Source organism: Triticum urartu, chromosome 3 (assembly GCF_003073215.2).
Source record: "Triticum urartu cultivar G1812 chromosome 3, Tu2.1, whole genome shotgun sequence".
Classification (NCBI taxonomy): domain Eukaryota; kingdom Viridiplantae; phylum Streptophyta; class Magnoliopsida; order Poales; family Poaceae; genus Triticum; species Triticum urartu.
In genome coordinates this window covers 634,635,190-634,656,297 of record NC_053024.1, presented here as the reverse complement: position 1 = coordinate 634,656,297, position 21,108 = coordinate 634,635,190, and positions in this window count along the sequence as shown.

The following is a 21,108-nucleotide window of genomic DNA, read 5'->3' as shown; positions in this document are numbered from 1 at the left end:
GCCCTTCTCCATGGCAAGGGAAGGATAACTCAAGAATTTCAGCATAGAATCTTCTTCATAAGCATTGCCTGTACTCTACATTTTGTAGAGAGTAATTATAGATTTGATAATACTGGAAGGGATAGAGGATAATGAAGATAAGATGCAGATTGATGCTACATAATCAACTACCAATCCCTGGAAGTACAAGCGTTACAGGACAAAATGTACTGACAAGAGCAATGGGCTACACTTCTGCACTGGCATTGTCTATGTATTCTACTTGTTGGTAAGATTAAATATAGATCTGATCTTTTTAGTAAATGGTGGGCGAGGGAGATAAGATGCAGAATGCTACAAAATGAACCGATCCCTCTTCCCATAATACAAGAGTGTTTTGAACACTGGTGTACTGTACAAAACGTTCTTATATTACGGGACAGAGGGAGTAGCTGTTAATGTAAGTACAGTGATAGACCACGTTCAGTCCTTACAAGAGGACTGCAGAGCTAAACCTCTTCAAAAGCATTGGGTTGATTCTAAATTTATGTAAGAGTCCATACGGATCTTATAATGTCCACCAAATGGACGATTACGAGGCTAACATGTGTAGTGATGCTACATAATCAAACAACTATGAAAGTAAGTATGGTCATACAGGGCAAGAGGTACTCACAAGAGCAATGCAGTGTGCAGTATAGTTGCGAGATTCTGTGGTCCCTTGAGAACGAATGTTCATCTGCTAACAGTTTTCGTACAAGTGAGACATTAAGGCAAATGCAGAAATGTAGTTCAAATTGTGATGTGATATCATAGACAGTACCTTACGCTGCAGCCGAGACCAATGTGTAACAAGATTATTCCAGTCATCGTCGGATAAATGTAGCACCAGAGACTTTACAGAAATTTCGTTCAGAGGCTTGCCATCGAAGTGCGCTTGCCTCAGGTAGGAACGATACTTCATCAACAAGTGCTTGAAAAGCGCAACCAACCCTTGCTCGTCATCACAATCCATTTTGCGCCTCACCTATTTAAAAGAATGAAATCTTGTGTCTTCTGTCAGCAGAAACATATGCAGTAATGACCATGAATAACATTAGTACATTACTTATGCGTAAGTTGCGCACAAAGTTCCTGACAACAACATAAGCTTCATCTTCTAAACTGGGAAGAAAAGGAACAGGGGTCCTATTTGCTGCAATTGGGGATCTCTCTGGTTCGAAAAGGGATTTGGCAACTGGATTTGGTGTACTCTTTGCTGGAATGGGGGTTTTGCGTCGTACAACTGGTGCTATGTCAACTGGCATAATCATACCGTTTTCTACAGTTGGGGTCTGCTGAGTTGGGGCATCAGAAATGACCAGTGTAGTAGGGCTAGAGTCTGCTAGAGTTGGGGTATTTTGTGGGTCAGGTGATATTGCAACTACACCCAATGGGCTATTTGATTTATCAGGTGCCACTACCTTTTCCAAATACTTTGCTTGTGCTCCTCCACAATCAGCAATTTCCCTCTTCCTTTTGAACGTCTGATACACAAGAACAACATTTGAATGGATAAATATGGTATGACGACAGATGGAATATGTACTGAAAATGGATAGGCAGGGCGTATTCACACACACGATGTGTAAACTAAGCTAATGTCAGTTTAACAAAGTAGAAGCAATGCAAAGCATCAGTTGCAAGATATGTGCGAGCAATGTAACCTTGGAAAGTTAGAGCAAGTACCTTGATGGGTGAATAAGATAGGGCATCTTCCTTTGACTCCTCCACTAGGGAGCTACATTGACTTAGGTCTCCCTCTAGCTCAGAATCACTGTTACGATCATATTCTGAGCATGAATCTGTAGGTGGAGAGTGTTTGTATTGCATTGCATCCGGACTTGAATTCAGTCCCTTAATGCCAAGTTTGACAGCCATGGCATTGTTCTGCTTTATTCTTTTCATGCGCGCAAGCTCATAATCATTATGATGCTGTTCAGAATCTGAGATTCATGAAAACCTAAAAAGTAGTCAGATTATCTATGGAATGCATTGCGGTTTCAACTCGGAGAGTGTCTCCCTATAAACCCCTGCATATGCAAAGTTCACCTCCCTAACCGTGCTGACCAGACCACACACAGAGATACACACCCGAGTGGCGAACATGCATTTTCGAAACTAATTTAGGAACATTTACCTAACCAATTAAACAACTCTGTTTTAATAATATCAGATTCGTATTTGAACAACTAGGCTTGTTTAGCTTGATGGGTGGAGCAGTGTTATTATGACACGAAGCACGTATTCTGATCGTATAGTGATCATAAAAGGGGGAAATTCTAAGCATTTATTTTTTTAGCAAAAGAGGGTTTCCCCTCTTATTTCTATTAAAGAAACCACCACGGAACCAACATGATCAATTAAACCCTAAGCATGATCAATTAAACCGTATTATGGCTGTGCCATGGCAGATTTGAAGCTGCAAACCGGAGAAATGATATTTAGCATCCATTCTTTGCTTCGAACTAAGAACTAAATTCTAAGAGCTGAAAAGAAAGTAGAGTAACCAAGTTAAGATCTATTTTCTGGTTGAGATCAAAAAGTTGAGGAGATATGAAGTACCACCTCTCTTGCGGCGCCGTGTAGGTATCGGGGGTGCGATGGCTGTCGGTGGCGTTGAAGCAGATCTGCGACGGTAGACGGGTGCATCGGGGGATAAGTCCCGTTGCGGTGGAAGAGAAGGTCGTGTGAGCGGCCCCGGCAAAGAGGACGATGGCGTCGATGAAGCGAGAGGACGCGATGCAAGGCTATTGGTCCGTGGCCGTGGATGAGAAACGTCCATGTCTAGCAGTGGACGATGCGGTCTTGGTAGGCGCTCCGGCATGGTGGAGGACGGTGGCGATGGATGCGGTGGAGGACGGCGGCGATGGATGGGGTGGCGGACGGAGGCTGGTGTGGGAATGGGGTGTTCTAGCGCGGACGGTGTATGAATGGGAAAATGGAGGGAGAGGTACGGGGAACCATGTTTTTGGGACGCGCCTGTCTAAAATATGGGAAAGTTACGAACTTATCCCCCGTTTCAAATTTGGATGTCTCGTCGGTTGGGGATAGGACGGTAATCTCGCATCTCCCAAATATTTGCCGGTAACTATTTCGGGCGAGGAGAGGGTGTTTTGCCGCCCACGGTTGGCGCCCACGGTGTATGAACGGGGCTGACAGGTAGGGCGGTTGTGTCACGTCTGATGGAAGTTACACATCTGCCCCTATTTAAAATATTAGCATACATCTATTTCGGACGAGGAGAGTTTGTTTTGCCGCCCACGGTTGGCGCCCACGGTGTATGAATGGGGAATGGAGGGAGAAACAGAGTTCTTTCGGACGAGCTTGAATCAAATGAGTTTTGCCACCCATGTTTGACGCCCACCGTGTCAGAATGGGCTCAGAGGCGGTCGTGTCACGTCTAATTGAAGTTACTAACCTACCCCTATTTAGAGCAGTGGAAATCGGGCCGATGGATTGTTCGTGTAATGGGTAGACAATAATTTCCATCTCCCAAACACTTGGCTTCTGGCAGCCGATGTGGGAGTGGACATTTTGCTGTTTCTTTGAATTTTGGGAGAATAAGCATCCATGTTTACCCTGGCAACTAAATTCAAATCCATTTTTTATTCCTATATGAATCTTTATAAATCATTCTATGTGTTTTTATATATCTTCAAAAGGACGACAAAGATGTATTCCACTGTCATATATGAATATGGTTTACAAATGCCGATACTCAAATTCAGAAACTAGAATCCAGTTTAAGGTGAATTCGAATATTTGGAACACTTCATGTCCAACTCAAATGTCACACGCAGCATAATGTGTACTCCCATCTAGATATGTACACAAGGGATGTATCAAAATTCAAATACCGAGTCAATCAACCAAGAATGTACGGAACTAACAGACATATAAACACTTATAGAGTATATGGATCAATAATATCAACTAACATACATAAGCCAGGCCGCTGTACTTTTTTTGGCTACAACAGCATCCTTTTCTTAGCCAGCATCTTGGCCCTTTCCGATGCGTGCCACTTATGGTCCATCTATACTACTATTGCTGAATGCACATTCAGCCCAATTGGCATATTTGTAGGTCTGGCACAGCAATCCAAATGAAATGTCTCCGAGTCTTATCAATTAATACAGACTTGTGCTCAAATAATATTACAAACAAAAAAAACAATTATTACATGATCTCTAAAACAAATGGTTTGATTGATTACATGAACAGAAAACACAAAGGTTATTCAACTATGGAAAGAACATTCCACCTATGATTTACCAAGTAGGAATTTAATTTCCTTTTTTCCTTCAGGACCTTAACAATCTGGTCAGTCTCAGCTTGCTTCGTTTTGAAATCCACCAAATATTTAATGGTTGTCTTGAGTACTGCTTGTGATTGTGCTGTTTGCTTCCTCAACATGTCAACTTCATCTCTAAGAGCAGAAGCAGAATCTCTTTCTACCACTAGTTTAGCCTCTTGAGCATCAGCAGTTGGCAATTCATAATGCACGATTGGGCCGGTGCCACTGCTATGGGATGTTGCAACGTCCATGGGGACCTCGCTCTTTGATCTCGGGCTAACCTGTTTTGCCGTTAAAGTTCCGATTGGATTTAGAAAAGTTGAAGTTAGCAAAACATCTCAACTGGGAGTTATAACAGCAAACCAGTTAAACAAACAAGGAATTAAAGAGTTTCAATTGGATGCTGAAAAGTAGTTATTAACATCATTGTAACCCGCTGTTGCAGCAGCAAAGCAGTTAACCAAACAAGTAGATATTTAAGTTAAGGCAAACAGGTAATTCTTAACAGTAAGTATCAAACACATAGATAGGCGCAGTCTACAATATGATTAACAGGCTGTGCAATTATGTAATCAGTAGCAAACTAAATTAAGCCAAGCAACGTAATTGAACAATTTTGCAATAAGTGGCTAACTAAAATTCCGAGAAGCAGGTAACTGAACTTACGCTAGTTCTTTATACAGGCACACTGCAACTTCTTTTTCGCTTACAAGGTTGTACGAAGGAGTCCATGGCATCAATTGCTTGGATACGCAGTCCCAATACTTCTTTCTTCCCACACTGCATGGGTAAGTCGAATGGTTAATCTGGTAAGATGGTGCGTCCTTGATATGTTATATGAGGACGTGTAGTCAGACTAGTTGTAGCCAAACACATCACACTGGCTTTTACTATATATTTCATGCGATTACTTTTGGCATATCGAGATCTAATCAACCTACAATAGGATGAAAAGATTGGCATCCTTCACATTATTGGTGAACTCAGTTCATAGAAACAAGAAATTCAACCATTCTGTGGGTAAATCAAAAGCGCCACTGGAATATTTTTCACTATCCAATCATACAGGCAAAAAGGGGCGACGCCACCATAGGGGCTGGTATGGGCGGCCGCTTCAGGTGGCTGGAAAGTGTGCACCTAGTTTGAGTCATCCAGGTTGGCCCATGCTAGTTTTGTTCGTCCCAACGCACGAGCAGGCAATGTAAAAAATGAAGAAAAATGTTTCAGTTTGGATGGGCCAATAACATAAGTGCAAGGCAGGCCCTATAGCAGGCTCGCGGCCCAAACGAGCACCTCCCATATCGATCGATAGCATGAAAAATCCCAATTCATTCGCTCCAGCCTCCAGTCTGGTTCGCTCCTAACCTAGCCGCCGCTGGACAGACCGACACAGCACTTCTTTGCGCCCTCGTTGGAGGGCGGTCGCCGGGCTTCAAGCGAACGGAAGGACAAGAAGATGAAGATCTAACCCTGGGTGTAGCCTGCGTGGGAGGCAGCGGCGGCAGCACGGGCATGGCATCGAGCTTGCGCAAACGGACAGTCGCAACTTGCAAGAGTAGCATGCGCAACGAGCAGGTGCATCACATCCCTGATTATATCTAATTCAACTCTTCAATTTCTGGCCAATAGTTAAACCTGACGGTGTTGTAAAACTGCTTGTATGTAGGGAATCTATGAGAAAATGAAACCAATTTCTACTTATTTTATAACTCCCCCAATCAATACTGAACTGACTGAATCTGATGTATCTAATCAAGTTTCCGGTGCAAACATACAAGCTCATGTTGTTCTTGAGCCTGAAGTGTCTAATGAACAGACTGCTAATGAAGGATTTGATGCAAACATTTTACATGCTCCTGGTGATGAACATATAGTGTCTAATGAGGGATCTAATGCAAGCATTTTGCAAGCTCATTGAAGGATTTAGTGTCTAATGATGATCTACTATGTTGAGAGAGACAGAGATTTGCAGGCATTGATGACAAGCAAATTATAGTGCATTTTCATAGCTTGAGGAAACGCGAGGCCATCTACCAGAAAGTCCCCGTATCATGACAACATAACATAAATACTTTTCTAATCTGTTGTTTGAGACTATTGGCATACTTGTGCATGATAGATATATTGATATGCAGTTTGTGCACTGGTTATACGTGCAATTACACTTCGATATTTTCAGCCAGAGAACGAATAATTCAAGCAGGTACAGATCATGTTTGTAGTCCTTGTACACCATGTTGCATTTTGTGTTTTTTGGTGCTTGCATCATTTAGTGTTTATAATCTTAACTACTTTGGATCATTAGCTGGTTTTCAAAGTGCATGTAGCTTCACATTTCTCATGTTATGTTGATTTCCGGAGTGCAAGTGCCTTTGTATTTTTTAAGTTAAATGTTCGCCCCTGGTAACTTGAATTCGTGGATCAGCCACTGCACACAAATCATACACGAATGCCAGTACGAATTAAATGAAATGCAGGGTGAGGGAGTCCTGGATTAGGGGGTGTTCGGATAGCCGGACTATACCTTCAGCCGGACTCCTGGACTATGAAGATACAAGATTGAAGACTTCGTCCCATGTCCGGAAGGGACTTTCCTTGGCGTGGAAGGCAAGCTTGGCGATACGGATATGTAGATCTCCTACCATTGTAACCGACTCTGTGTAACCCTAGCCCTCTCCGGTGTCTATATAAACCAGAGAGTTTTAGTCCGTAGGACGAACAACAGAACAACAATCATACCATAGGCTAGCTTCTAGGGTTTAGCCTCCTTGATCTCGTGGTAGATCTACTCTTGTACTACCCATATCATCAATATTAAACAAGTAGGAGTAGGGTTTTACCTCCATCGAGAGGGCCCAAACCTAGGTAAAAACATCGTGTCCCTTGTCTCCTGTTACCATCTGCCTAGACGCACAGTTCGGGACCACCTACCCAAGATCCGCCGGTTTTGACACCGACATTGGTGCTTTCATTGAGAGTTCCTCTATGTCATCACTTTTAGGCCCGATGGCTTCACCGATCATCAGCAGCGATGCGGTCCAGGGCGAGACTTTTCTCCCCAGACAGATCTTCGTATTCGGCGGCTTTGCACTGCGGGCCAATTCGCTTGGCCATCTGGAGCAGATCGAAAGCTACGTCCTGGCCATCAGGTCAGATTTGGAAGTCTTAACTACACGGCTGACATCCGCGGAGACTTGATCTTCGACGGATTCGAACCACAGCCGAGCGTGCCACACTGTCACGAAGGGCATGATTTAGCTCTACCGCCGAACAGTGTCTTGGAGGCCGCGCCCGTATCGGCCCCGACCCTTAGTTCGGAGCCGACCGTGCCGATCGAGGTCGGATGGTTGGACGCCGCCTCGGAGGCTGAAATCTCTACGGCGATCGAGCCGAACACCCGCTTTGTCTCTTGCGAAGCCCGTGACTCCAAGGTGCCGGACTCCTCTCCAGACTCTGAGCCCCCCGCGCCCCTGCCGATCGAATCCGATTGGGCGCCAATTATGGAGTTCACCACCGCGGACATCTTTCAGCACTCGCCTTTTGGCGATATTCTGAATTCACTAAAGTCTCTCTCTTTATCAGGAGAGCCCTGGCCGGACTATGGTCAGTAAGGTTGGGATGCGGATGACGAAGAAATTCAAAACCCACCACCACCCACTTTGTAGCCACTGTCGATGATTTAACCGACGTGCTCGACTACGACTCTGAAGACATCGATAGTATGGACGCCGATGCAGGAGACCACCAGGAATCAGCGCCTATAGGGCACTGGAAAGCCACCTCGTCATATGACATATACATGGTGGATACCCCAAAAGAGGGCGATGGCGATGGAACAGCAGAGGATGACTCCTCCAAGAAACAGCCTAAGCGCCGGCGTCAGCAGCGCCGCTCTAAATCTCGCCAAAGCAAAAACGGTGATTCCGGCACGGGAGATAATAACACTCCAGACAGTGCCGAAGAAAACCCCCTCCAGCAAAACTCAGCACAGGAGGATGGAGAAGCCAGCCCTCATGAGAGAGCGGCAGACAGAGAGGTCGAGGATGATAACTACATGCCTCCCTCCAAAGATGAGGCAAGCCTTGACGACGATGAATTTGTCGTGCCTGAGGATCCCGTCGAACAAGAGCGCTTCAAACACAGGCTTATAGCCACGGCGAGCAGCCTCAAGAAAAAACGGCTACAGCTTAGAGCTGATCAAGACTTGCTAGCCGACAAATGGACAGAAGTTCTAGCGGCCGAAGAGTATGAACTCGAATGCCCCTCCAAGACTTACCCAAAGCGCTGGTTGCTTCCCCGATTAGAGGAAGAAGCACCTACATCTCCAGCGCATGATGCGGCCGACCGGCCACCACGTGGCCATGACAAAGTGGCCTTTCGGCCCTCCACTCAAGCCGCACCCGGGCGCCGCTTTAAAAATACCAAGGCGCGGGGGAATGCGCCAGACCTGCGAGATATATTGGAGGACAAAGCAAAGCAAACAAGGTCGATCTATGGATCGCGTGAGCGCCCCATGGCATGCGACAGTAATCGTCACGCCGTATACAGTAAATCCGGCCGGGCCGAGCACAGTAGACAAAGCTCGCATGAGTTACGTCGTGATATAGCTCAATACAGAGGTGCCGCGCACCCACTATGCTTCACAGATGAAGTAATGGATCATCAAATCCCAGAGGGTTTCAAACCCGTAAACATCAAATCATATGATGGCTCAACAGACCCTGCGGTATGGATCGAGGACTATCTTCTCCATATCCACATGGCCCGCGGCGACGATCTACACGCCATCAAATACCTCCCACTCAAGCTTAAAGGAGCAGCTCGACATTGGCTTAATAGTTTGCCCGCAGAATCAATTGGTTGTTGGGAGGACCTGGAAGCCGCATTCCTCGACAACTTCCAGGGCACTTATGTGCGACCACCAGACGCCGATGACCTAAGCCACATAATTCAGCAGCCAGAGGAATCGGCCAGGCAATTCTGGACACGGTTCCTAACCAAGAAAAATCAAATCGTCGACTGTCCAGACGTAGAGGCCCTAGCGGCCTTCAAGCATAACATTCGCGACGAGTGGCTTGCCCGGCACCTTGGACAGGAAAAGCCAAAATCTATGGCATCCCTCACGACGCTCATGACCCGCTTTTGTGCGGGAGAAGACAGCTGGCTGGCTCGTAGCAATAACATAACCAAGATTCCTAGCAATTCAGATGCCAAGGACAACAGTGCCAGGTCGCGTCGCAACAAGCACAAGCGCCGCATTAACGGCGACAATGCTGAGGACATGGTAGTTAATGCCGGATTCAGAGGCTCTAAACCCGGTCAGCGGAAAAAGCCATTCAAGAGAAATACCCCGGGCCCGTCCAGTTTGGACCGAATACTCGATCGCTCGTGCTAGATACATGGCACCCCCGAAAAGCCAGCCAATCACACCAACAGGGATTGTTGGGTGTTCAAGCAGGCAGGCAAGTTACATGCCAAAAACAGAGACAAGGGGCTACATAGCGACGACGAGGAGGATCCCCGACCGCCGAATAGCAGTGGACAGAAGGGATTCCCCCCACAAGTGCGGACGGTGAACATGATATACGCAACCCACATCCCCAATAGGGAACGGAAGCGTGCGTTAAGGGACGTATACGCGATGGAGCCAGTCGCCCCGAAGATCAACCCATGGTCTTCCTGCACGATCACTTTTGATCGAAGAGACCACCCCACTAGTATCCGTCACGGCGGATTCGCTGCATTGGTTCTTGAGCCAATCATTGATGGATTTCACCTCACTCGAGTCCTCATGGACGGCGGCAGCAGCCTGAACCTGCTTTATCAGGATACAGTGCGGAAAATGGGCATCGATCCTTCGAGGATTAAATCCACTTAAACGACCTTTAAAGGCATCATACCAGGTGTAGAGGCCAACTGTACAGGCTCGGTCACACTTGAAGTGGTCTTCGGATCTCTGGATAACTTCCAAAGCGAGGAGTTAATCTACGACATAGTCCCGTTCCGCAGCGGCTATCATGCACTGCTCGGGCGAACCACATTTGCCAAGTTCAATGCGGTACCGCATTACACATACCTCAAGCTCAAGATGCCAAGCCCTTGAGGAGTCATTACGGTCAATGGAAACACCGAACACTCTCTCCGTACGGAGGAGCATACGGCGGCTCTCGCAGCAGAAGTACAAAGAAGCCTCTCAAGGCAATTTTCCAGTCTGGCCACTAAACGTCCGGACACCATCAAGCATGCCCGGAGAAACCTACTGCAAGACCGCATGGCACGTTGTGAGCAGGCGTAGCAATGCGGCCCCAACCTCAGCCCTCACGAAATTACGAAACCAGTACCGCGCGTACATAACTACGCTCTGGAAATACCATGGGCAAAGGGGGAGGGGCACCATCATGGCACGCCCAAATCATGGCTTAAACCGCACTAGGGGCTGCCGATTTCTAACTTTTATCTTACTTTCAGGACTCCATATTTCGGAAGGCCTAAGCCGGCAGTACAATTGCCGCACAAACGATGCAAGAACCAGGGAAGAAGAAAACCACGCCGCACTATGGAACTCTAAGGTGGTCTCTATAACGAGCAGTATACCTGTTTTGCATATCATTCCACAGTCCGCCCCTAGATAGGACATGTCAAATAGTCCCACATTTTGCTTATCGCACCATTTGTATCGTTCTGCTGTGATCGCAGCTTCTTCGAATAAACAATGCACAGCTTTCCTCTATTATTGTATCACTCTCCTTTTTTTATATATGTTCATTAATGACATGTCACACCCGTACACTTTGGTACGGCCAATACACCAGGGGCTTAAGTACCCCACAACATGGTGTGAGAAGTCCGGACACTTTCACAAGTGCGGCACCCCGAACTTATAGCACTATATGCATCGGCTCCGAATCATGTCTTGGGTCAAATGTTGGGTTTGCCCGGTGTCGGTGTCAAAACCGGCGGATCTCGGGTAGGGGGTCCCGAACTGTGCGTCTAGGCGGATGGTAACAGGAGACAAGGGACACAATGTTTTACCCAGGTTCGGGCCCTCTTGATGGAGGTAAAACCCTACGTCTTGCTTGATTGATATTGATGATATGGGTAGTACAAGAGTAGATCTACCACGAGATCAAGGAGGCTAAAACCCTAGAAGCTAGCCTATGGTATGATTGTTGTATGTTGTCCTACGGACTAAAACCCTCCGGTTTATATAGACACCGGAGAGGGTTAGGGTTACACAAAGTCAGTTACAATGGTAGGAGATCTAAATATCCGCATCGCGAAGCTTGCCTTCCACGCCAAGGAAAGTCCCTTCCGGACACGGGACGAAGTCTTCAATCTTGTATCTTCATAGTCCAGCAGTCCGGCTGAAGGTATAGTCCGGCCATCCGAACACCCCCTAATCCAAGACTCCCTCAGTAGCCCTTGAACCAGGCTTCAATGACGATGAGTCCGGCACGCATATTGTCTTCGGCATTGCAAGGCGGGTTCCTCCTCCAAGTACTTCATAGAAGATTTTGAACACAAAAGACAGTGTCTGACTCTGCAAAATAAGTTTCCACATATTGCCATAGAGAGAATAATATTTACACAAATCTAATCTGCTGACGTATTCCGTAGCGTGACATCACACTACGGCCAAGCCTTTATTCGAATCATTTTTACTCCCCCACCTCAGCGCATTTTGTGAGGCGGTTTCCTTGGCACATCTTGTCAAAGCAGAGATCGTGGCCCCTTTATTTACGGGATTCTCATCAATACGGACGTGGGTAACCCAATCGTGCCCGTTGGTATATCCTCTTAATTAAAGGCGAGTCCCAAACGGTTACGGGGAGGGCCCCTGGTATTCAACCTCTTATAAAGAGACCAAGGCCTTACTCCTTTCTTTCAATCTCAAACGATTTCGCCCTTCACCTCGAGTTCCAACACCCAAGTCTTCCAAATTTCGAGCGCTTCAGATCTTCGACAATATCCGGTTCCGACCTTCGAGGCCGATGGGCGCCCTCTTCCATTACGGAGGAGGACGTGCTAAAGCTGAGAGAGGCCAGGTTCTTGACCGGAGAAATCTCGCATAGGTTGCCTGCTCAAGGGCAGGTCATTCGCACTCCCAAGCCTGGTGAGAGCGTGGTGTTTATGTCCCACTTCCTCCGGGGGCTAGGCTTCCGATGGATCCCTTCATGAGGGGGCTCATGTTTTATATGGGCTGGAATTTCACGACTTAGCTCCGGAGTCCATCCTCCACATTTCCTCTTTCATCTTCGTGTGCGAAGCCTTCCTCCGTATTAATCCCCACTTCGGACTATGGCTCAAGACCTTTAAAGTAGTGCCGAAGACGATCGAGGGGCGGCACGCAGAGTGCGGAGGCGCTGTTATAAGCAAGAATGCTGATGCTCCATGGCCCGAGGAGTTCAGCTTATGGCAACGAGAGTGGTTCTATATCACCGCTCCCAGGGGCACCAAGTGTGTGGCGCCGTCTGCCTTTCGTTCGGGTCCCCCACCATAGCTAGCGTCATGGGTCAATAAAGGACTTGACTGGGGGTCATCCAAGGACGTGCCTTTGTTGCAGGGCCGCATCAGGGATCTCTTAGAAAGAGACCTCAGCCTGGTCAAAGTGATGCAGGTCATGCTGATCCGCCGAACCCTGCCCGGGAAACGTCGCTCCCTCCGCCTGTGGGAGTTTAATCCGGAGGGACCGCGAGCTCTCCAGCATTTCATGGGTGCAACGCCCGCGGAGATGTATAAATTGTTCTTCGGATCACAAGTGATGTGTCCGGACTTGACCGAGGACGCAGGCCTGAGCTACAATCGCCCGGATACTAAAGTAAGTAGCCTTGTGCCCGAACTTGCTATCTGTATATTTGTCATAAAACTTGTTTTTTAAAGAACTGTTCTTTAAATAGGAGTGGATAGCGAAAGCAAAGCTTATCAGGTGTCCGCCTCCCCTCCCCGAGACCATGCCGGATCCCGTGCTGGTCAGGATGTTGAAGGTGGTGCCTTTAAAGGAAAGCGAGGGGGAGGACAAGGGAACTACGGCCTCCTCGAAGGAGGCAGTTCGGAGGGAAGGAATAGAAAATTCCTTTCCTCAGGGAAAGAAGAGGACGGCCTCTGAAGACCCGGAGACCGTGGCCTCAAAACGGGGGAAGAAATCTCCGACAGTGGGTCCTGCACCGGGGGATACCTCGGCCGAACTATGCCCTCAAGGGGGCCAGCCCTCTACCGATCCGTAAGTAGAGAGGGGTTTTTTCTTTGAGAAGAATCTTTGTTTTATATCTGAGAAAAGTAAACGAAAATTTACCTTGTAGTTCGGACCTCAGCCCTTCTCAGCAGAGCTCGTCCTCGGGGGATCTTCTTTCGGAGATGATGGAGAGTGGAATGCCTCCCCCTGCCGAACCACCTAGAGAGGCGAACGACCCTGAGGTATCCTCGCGGAGGGTTTCTCCGAATCCAGCAGGGCCGGAAGGTAGCCATGTGTCCCCCCAAGGTTCTCCGCATCCGTCCTTCGAGAAAGGCCATAGGACGAGTTCGGCACCGTCCGGTGCTCGGTCGGAGGAGCTGAAGGATCTGCTAGGGCGAGCCTCTATCTCAGGGAGCATCGTGCATTGATGGGCACGGTGATTGAGAGGGTTTCGTCCGCGGAAAGCGGATTGCACGAGGCCGTCAGAAGTTTACTGACGGGTTTTGAGGTACGCGGAATAACGCACCCTTTTTTTAAACAGTGGCGCATAAACAAGATGCGCCCTGTGCACATAGTAGCCCCTGAGACTCTGTGCGTTGTCAAAATTGACGGCGCGCAGAGGATCATAACCCCAGGTCTAAAACACTGTCTTCGTATGTAGGTGACGAATTGTTCGGCGTCCAGCCAGACTAATGGGTTTGCCGAGCTAAAGCGACAACTTGACGTGGCAGAGGCCGACATCGTGCTTGTTAACAAGTGGCTTGACGAGGCGCAAGGTATGTAACCCCTGCGGTGGCACCTGGTAAGAGGAGCCTAAGCCAGTATCTTACCATGTGTGTGCTTGATGCAGATGGTGCGGCTGCCATGGAGAGTCTTCGGGCGGAACTTGCCCGAGCCAAGGAACAAGCCAGAAAAAGTGATGCGGCTGCCGAGAAGGCCCTTGAAGAGCTGAGAGCCGAACAGGCTGCTCACTGCCGAAGCAAGAAAGAGATGGCCGTGAAGCTAAAGAGCGCTGCTGACCGTTGCAGGATTCTGGAAGAAGATCGGGCGGAATAGACGGACTTGGGGAAGGCCGTTGCTGATGCCAAGGACGCTCGCTCTGCGATGAGAGCTGCGAAGGAGGAGCTGCGTCAGGCCGGAGAGATCGTGGCTGGAAAGCCCTTTATGCTGCGGAGGAAGTTTTGTGATCCTAAGCATGCTCCGTTGGACCGGCTGTGGAGTACGATGGACACCTATATGGATTTGGCGGCAAGTGATGCTGATGCGACCGAACACTTTCGAGATCAAGAAGATCGCGAAGTGGAGAAACTCTTCTGGTCGCAGTTCCACAATCCAGAGCGTCCACTGTCAGCGGCCAATCGTCTGGCCGAATGGGCCGAGCTGAATAGGTTGTCCGAACTCGCCATGAAGTCCGTCATGAGTCATCTGTGGCCGGAGAGATCGGAGCCGAAGAGTTATTTCAGCTTGGTCCAGCAATTCCTTGGTGCGGTGCCGCGTATCAATGCAATGAAGAGGTCAGCATGCATAGAGGGCGCACAGATGGCTCTTGCCCGTGTCAAGACATACTGGGCGGAGATGGAGACCACCGTTGTTGCATCCCGAGATTCGGACAAAAGCCGAATACCCGCCAAGCACTATTTTCAGGAAGTCCTTCAAGGTGCTCGTGTAATAGAGACGCAGTGCTCGAAGGATGCTATGTTCTAATAGCATATTTTATTGTAAAACAATATTTTGATAAATTGTAGAAGCCTTTTATACTTGTGCCTTCAAGTATTTGAAACAACTCTTGTGCGGCCGTTTTAAGATATATATATAATCTGAAAGATGGAAGTCGTCGGCTTCAGCCCCACACACATAGTGCGGGGGTGCTCGCAGAAGGCGCATTTTCACACTTGATCGAACGTCTTGGTCCTACAAAGGAGGTGATAGCGCAGCGAGCTAGGCAATCGCACTATAATGCTTTATCACATTCACTTAGCCATAGGAGCTTGACGGTGTGGCTACTTAGATAGCCCCTAGTGGCGCCTGCGCTCGCCCGAAGTCGGGGCGCATATGTGCCTGGCCAGGAAACGGCCCTTCGTTAATGCGGAGGAATCCTATAGATCCTGGTGAGTCATCGAGTGGTTGACCAGTCTCACGCTATATCATGACAGTCAGTTTTCGGCTTTCTCTACTGAGGTGCTCGCCTGGTCGAACCGGGGCACAATCGCAGTAGTTCTCCTGGTGCCGCCTTAGCCGATAGAGCGGAACGTAAGGCAGCAAAACACAGGAGCCGGGCAACCCAACATTTGACCAAAGACATGATTCGGAGCTGATGCATATAAGGCCAAACTCGCGACACCGAACACTCCCTAAGGTATTCGGCCTTTGTGAGTGCGGGCGGGACCATGCCCTTAGTTATAAGCCCCTAGTGTCCAGGTACGCGCAAAATTCCTGATGTGGCCACATGCCAAGACGCCAGTCCCCTCCTTGATTATAACGAAAAACCAGAGGATGTGTATCAACAAGAGACAGTAAAAAAGGTTTACACAGGGTCTTAATCTGAAAAGAATCCTTGGAATGGGTCCCTGCTGCACGTCTGCGCCTGTGTCTCCATTGTGCCGTATCCTGGACAGGCGCAGCATGATGTTCATCTGTAAAAGAGAGGAATTAGTTGAAAAAAGGTCATGCCAAACAGAAGTTATACTAAATAAGCAAAGTATAAAATGAAATGGGTAAAATTGAGCTTGATTGTCTCGTATTTTATATGCGCGGAGCCCCTAGCGCAGGGGTATACGGCCAGTAAGCCTTTATTAATTATATGTATATACCGGACTCGTCTAGCCGTGTCTGTGGTCTTAACGACCTGTTTGGATGTTTTTGGCTGGTGAAGCCGTTTTATTGTGGGGCTGTTAAGGCAGCCGCACGATCCTCCGCATGGGGGCGCGTTTGATGTTTCCCTTTAGTGAGATGATGCCTCGTGGACCGGGCATCTTGAGCGTAAGAGATGCGTAATGCGGTATTGCGTTAAAGCGGGCGAAAGCTTCGCGTCCTAGCAGTGCTTGATAGCGACTTGAGAATGGGACGATGTGGAAAGTTAGCTTTTCGCGGCGGAAGTTATCGGGGAAGCCAAATATAACTTCAAGCCGGAGAAAACCCATGCAATGGGTATCCGGACCTGGCGTTGCCCCTTGAAAGGAGGTTTTGCTGTGGCGAATTCTTGTTGGGTCTATCCCCATGTGGCGGATTGTGTCCTGATATATCAGGTTTAGACCGCTGCCGCCGTCCATCAAGACATTTGTAAACTGCAGTCCGCCAATTATTGGATCGAGTACCAAGGCAGTCCAGCCTGCATTCCTGATACTTCTAGAGTAATCCCGATGATCGAAGATGATTGGTTTTGACAACCAGTGGCGGCACTCCTTTGGGATAGGCCGTATGGCGCGTACCTTTATGGGCGCCGCACGTTTTGTTATGTGAAGTAAGTTTATTGTTTTTACTTCTTGTGGAAAATTCTTTTGTTTCCTGGTGCTCTGCTTTTGGGGTTCGTCATCGTCTTCGCTTGGTGTGTCGAGCCCCTTGTGTTCGGCGTTGAGTCTACCGGATTGCTTAAAAACCCAGCAATCTCTGTGGGTATGGTTTGCAGGCTTCCCAGGAGTACTGTGTAGCTGACATATCTTGTCCAAGATTTGGTTTAAGTTGGACAGCTCATCCCTATTATCTTTGAGGGGCGGCTTTTTCTGATTCTGCCGTGACCTTTTGAATCCAGCATTGACTGCCGTGCTCTTCGGACTGTTTTCCTTAGTCCGGCGCCGGTCCTTGTTGCGTCGTGGTTTTCCGTTTCCATCCCTAGTTTCGGATGTACTTGGGTCGCTGGTGCTACATCTTGCCAACCAGCTGTCCTCTCCTGCGCAAAAGCGGGTCATGAGGCTTGTTAATGCGGCCATAGTTCTTGGCTTTTCTTGGCCGAGGTGTCTGGCGAGCCATTCGTCTCGGACGCTATGCTTAAAAGCTGCTAAGGCTTCGGCGTCCGGATAGTCGACTATCTGATTCTTTTTAGTAAGAAATCTATTCCAGAATTGCCGAGCTGACTCTCCGGGCTGTTGAGTTATGTGACTGAGATCGTCTGCATCTGGAGGGCGGGCATAGGTCCCTTGAAAATTTTCTCAGAAAGCGTCCTCGAGCTCTTCCCAACTTCCAATTGTGTTTTCAGGAAGGCTTTTGAGCCAATGCCGGGCTGGCCCTTTAAGCTTGAGGGGTAAGTATTTTATGGCGTGGAGGTCGTCTCCTCTGGCCATATGTATGTGGAGGATATAATCCTCGATCCAGACTCCAGGGTCTGTTGTTCCATCGTACGCCTCTATGTTTACGGGTTTGAATCCCGCTGGAAATTCATAATCCAGGACCTCATCGGTGAAACATAGGGGGTGTGCGGCACCCCTGTATTTGGGTGTGCCATGATGTTCAGATACTGGTCTTGTTGCATTGCTTACGAGAGCTTGCTTTCTTGGCCCATAAATAGATCTGGCTGGGCCTTCTTTTTGATGTGAATCCTTGAGTGGATCGCGTGCCGGCTTGTGTGCGGCGCCGTTTGCCGCTCCATGCTGGCCGTGGGGTCGTCTATCTGACCGGGTGGCTTTCTTACTTTTTGACTGCGGGGGCTCTAGGGCCTCCTCGTCGAATTCCGATAGTAGCTTTCGCTTCGGATAACTTTTTGTGCGGCGACTGCTGCCGTATTTGTGTGCGGTGTTGAGTATTTTGCTCCATTTGATTCTGAGTGCGTCTTCCGCGCTTTTGAGCTTCCGCTTCTATTTTTTCAGGCTACGTGCAGTAGCAACGAGCCTTTTGTGGAGGTTCTTCTGCTCCATGAGCTTATCTGGTGTAAGGTCATCCGGAATGCCGTTTATGCCGGGGACGGGTTGTTCGGTTTCTTTATCCGAGTTGCCCTGTTCGGACGGTTGCTCTAAGGAATGCTCGTTGTCCGCCGGCTCATTCTGCTCTATGGCTGGGTCTGTATGGCTGTCGTCTTTATCGAGGCGGGGCTTGGAGCGGCGTTTACGCCGCGGCTTTGATTGCTTTTCGAGAGATCGATCCCTCGTTGCATCCCCATGTTCCTCGTTGTCGCTTCCTTTAGGTGTATCCACCATGTACACATCATGAGATGAGGTTGCTATCCAATGCCCTATAGGCGTTGGTTCATGTGCATCTCCTGCATTGTCGTCCATACCGTCGATGTCTTCGGAGTCGAAATTGAGCACGTCGTTTAAATTATTGACAGTGGCTACCAAGTGGGTGGTGGGTGGGCTTTGAATTTCTTCATCGTCCGTATCCCAACCTTGCTGACCGCAGTCCAGCCAGGGCTCTCCTGATAAGGAGAGAGACTTTAATGACTTCAGAATATCGCCAAAGGGCGAGTGCTGAAAGATGTCTGCGGCGGTAAACTCCATGATCGGCGCCCAATCGGATTCGATTGGCAGGGGCGTGGAGGGCTCGGAGTCCGGGTAGGAGTCCGGCCCCTCGGAGTCACGGGCCTCACGGAGTGCGGGGCTGGTGTTCGGCTCGATCGCCGTTGGGATCGCAGCCCCCGAGGCGGCGTCCAACCACTCATCCTCGATTGGCGAAGTTGGTTCCGAATCGAGGGTCGGAACCGATGCGTGTGAGGCCTCCAGGGCACTGTTCGGTGGCAGAGCTAGATCATGCCCATCGTGACAGTGCGGCGCGCTCAGCTGTGGCTCGAATCCGTCGAAGATCAAGTCCCCGCGAACGTCAGCCGTGTAGTTTAAGCTTCCAAATTTGACCTGATGGCCAGGGGCGTAGCTTTCGATCTTCTCCAGATGGCCAAGCGAATTGGCCCGCAGTGCGAAGCCGCCGGAGACAAAGATCTGTCCAGGGAGAAAAGTCTCACCCTGGACTGCATCATTATTGATGACCGGAGGAGCCATCGGGCCTAAAAGCGACGACACAGAGGAACTCTCAATGAAAGCACCAATGTCGGTGTCAAAACTGGCGGATCTCGGGTAGGGGGTCCCGAACTATGCGTCTAGGCGGATGGTAACAGGAGACAAGGGACACAATGTTTTACCCAGGTTTGGGCCCTCTTGATGGAGGTAAAACCCTACGTCCTGCTTGATTGATATTGATGATATGGGTAGTACAAGAGTAGATCTACCACGAGATCAAGGAGGCTAAAACCCTAGAAGCTAGCCTATGGTATGATTGTTGTATGTTGTCCTATGGACTAAAACCCACTGGTTTATATAGACACCGGAGAGGGTTAGGGTTACACAAAGTCGGTTACAATGGTAGGAGATCTAAATATCCGCATCGCCAAGCTTGCCTTCCATGCCAAGGAAAGTCCCTTCCGGACACGGGACGAAGTCTTCAATCTTGTATCTTCATAGTCCAGGAGTCCGGCTGAAGGTATAGTCCGGCCATCCGAACACCCCCTAATCCAGGACTCCCTCACCCGGCTCCTATGTTTTGGTACCTTACATTTCGTTGTATCGGCTAAGGTAGCGCTAGGAGAACTACAACGATTGTGCCCCAGTTGAACTGGACTAAAGCACCTCAGTAGAGAAAGCTAAAACTGACCGTCATGATAAGGCGAGAGCTGGTCACTGTTTGAGAGGTTTTCGAGTCCGTAAAGACTTATGTCGCTTAGAGCGAGGAGTCGGCTTTGTCCGGCCTAGGCATGGATAGCACCCCGAACTCGGTTTTTCGAACGCTAGGGGCTTCGCCGAAATTTAAAATTATAGAATTCTATGGCTAAGTGAGAGTGTTCAAGCATTATAGTCCGATTGCCTTGTTCATTGTGTTGAGCGCCGCCCTCGAAGGACCCAAGAATGGGAAAAAGAGCGCTCAAGTTTATCCCGAACACCCCAGCACTAGTAGCATGGGGGCAGAAGCCGACGACTCGCCATCTCTCAAAATTTGATAAACGGCCGCACAGAAGGTAATATTTTAAATTCAAAAAGCATTGCTTAGCGCACATGAACAAGTTTTCAGCGCACAGGACAAAATAAACAAGTTTTACTCAAAAATTACATCTTTCGAGGACTCGTCCGCCATAAGGCAGGCGCCTTCCAGAACACCCTTATAGTACATCTCAGGGTGGCGATGCTCTTTGCCCGGCGGCGGCCCGTCCTTCACAAGCTTCTCCGCATCCAGCTTGCCCGAGTGCACCTTAGCACGGGCAAGAGCCCTACGGGCACCTTCGATGCAGACGGAGCGCTTGATGACTTTGAGCCTTGGACAGGCCTCCACCAGCCGCCTCACCAGCCTGAAGTAGCTCCCAGGCAGTGCCTCTCCAGGCCACAGCCGGACTAGGAGGACCTTCATGGCCTATTCGGTCACCTTGTGGAGCTCGACCAGCTGTTTCAGCTGGTCGCTCAAGGGCACAGGGAGTCCGGCCTCAGCATACTGAGACCAGAACACCTTCTCTGTCAAGCTGCCCTCCTCGGCTCGGTAGAACGTGGTGGCATCGGACACGCTGCGGGGCAAATCTACGAATGCTCTTGGAGAGCTCCGGATCCGGGTAAGTAACAAGTAATTGACTTTCACATGCTTACTTTGCATAAAGAAAGCCTTACCCGCCGCTATCTTCTTCATCGCCTCAACCTCCCCGAGGGCCTTCTGGGCT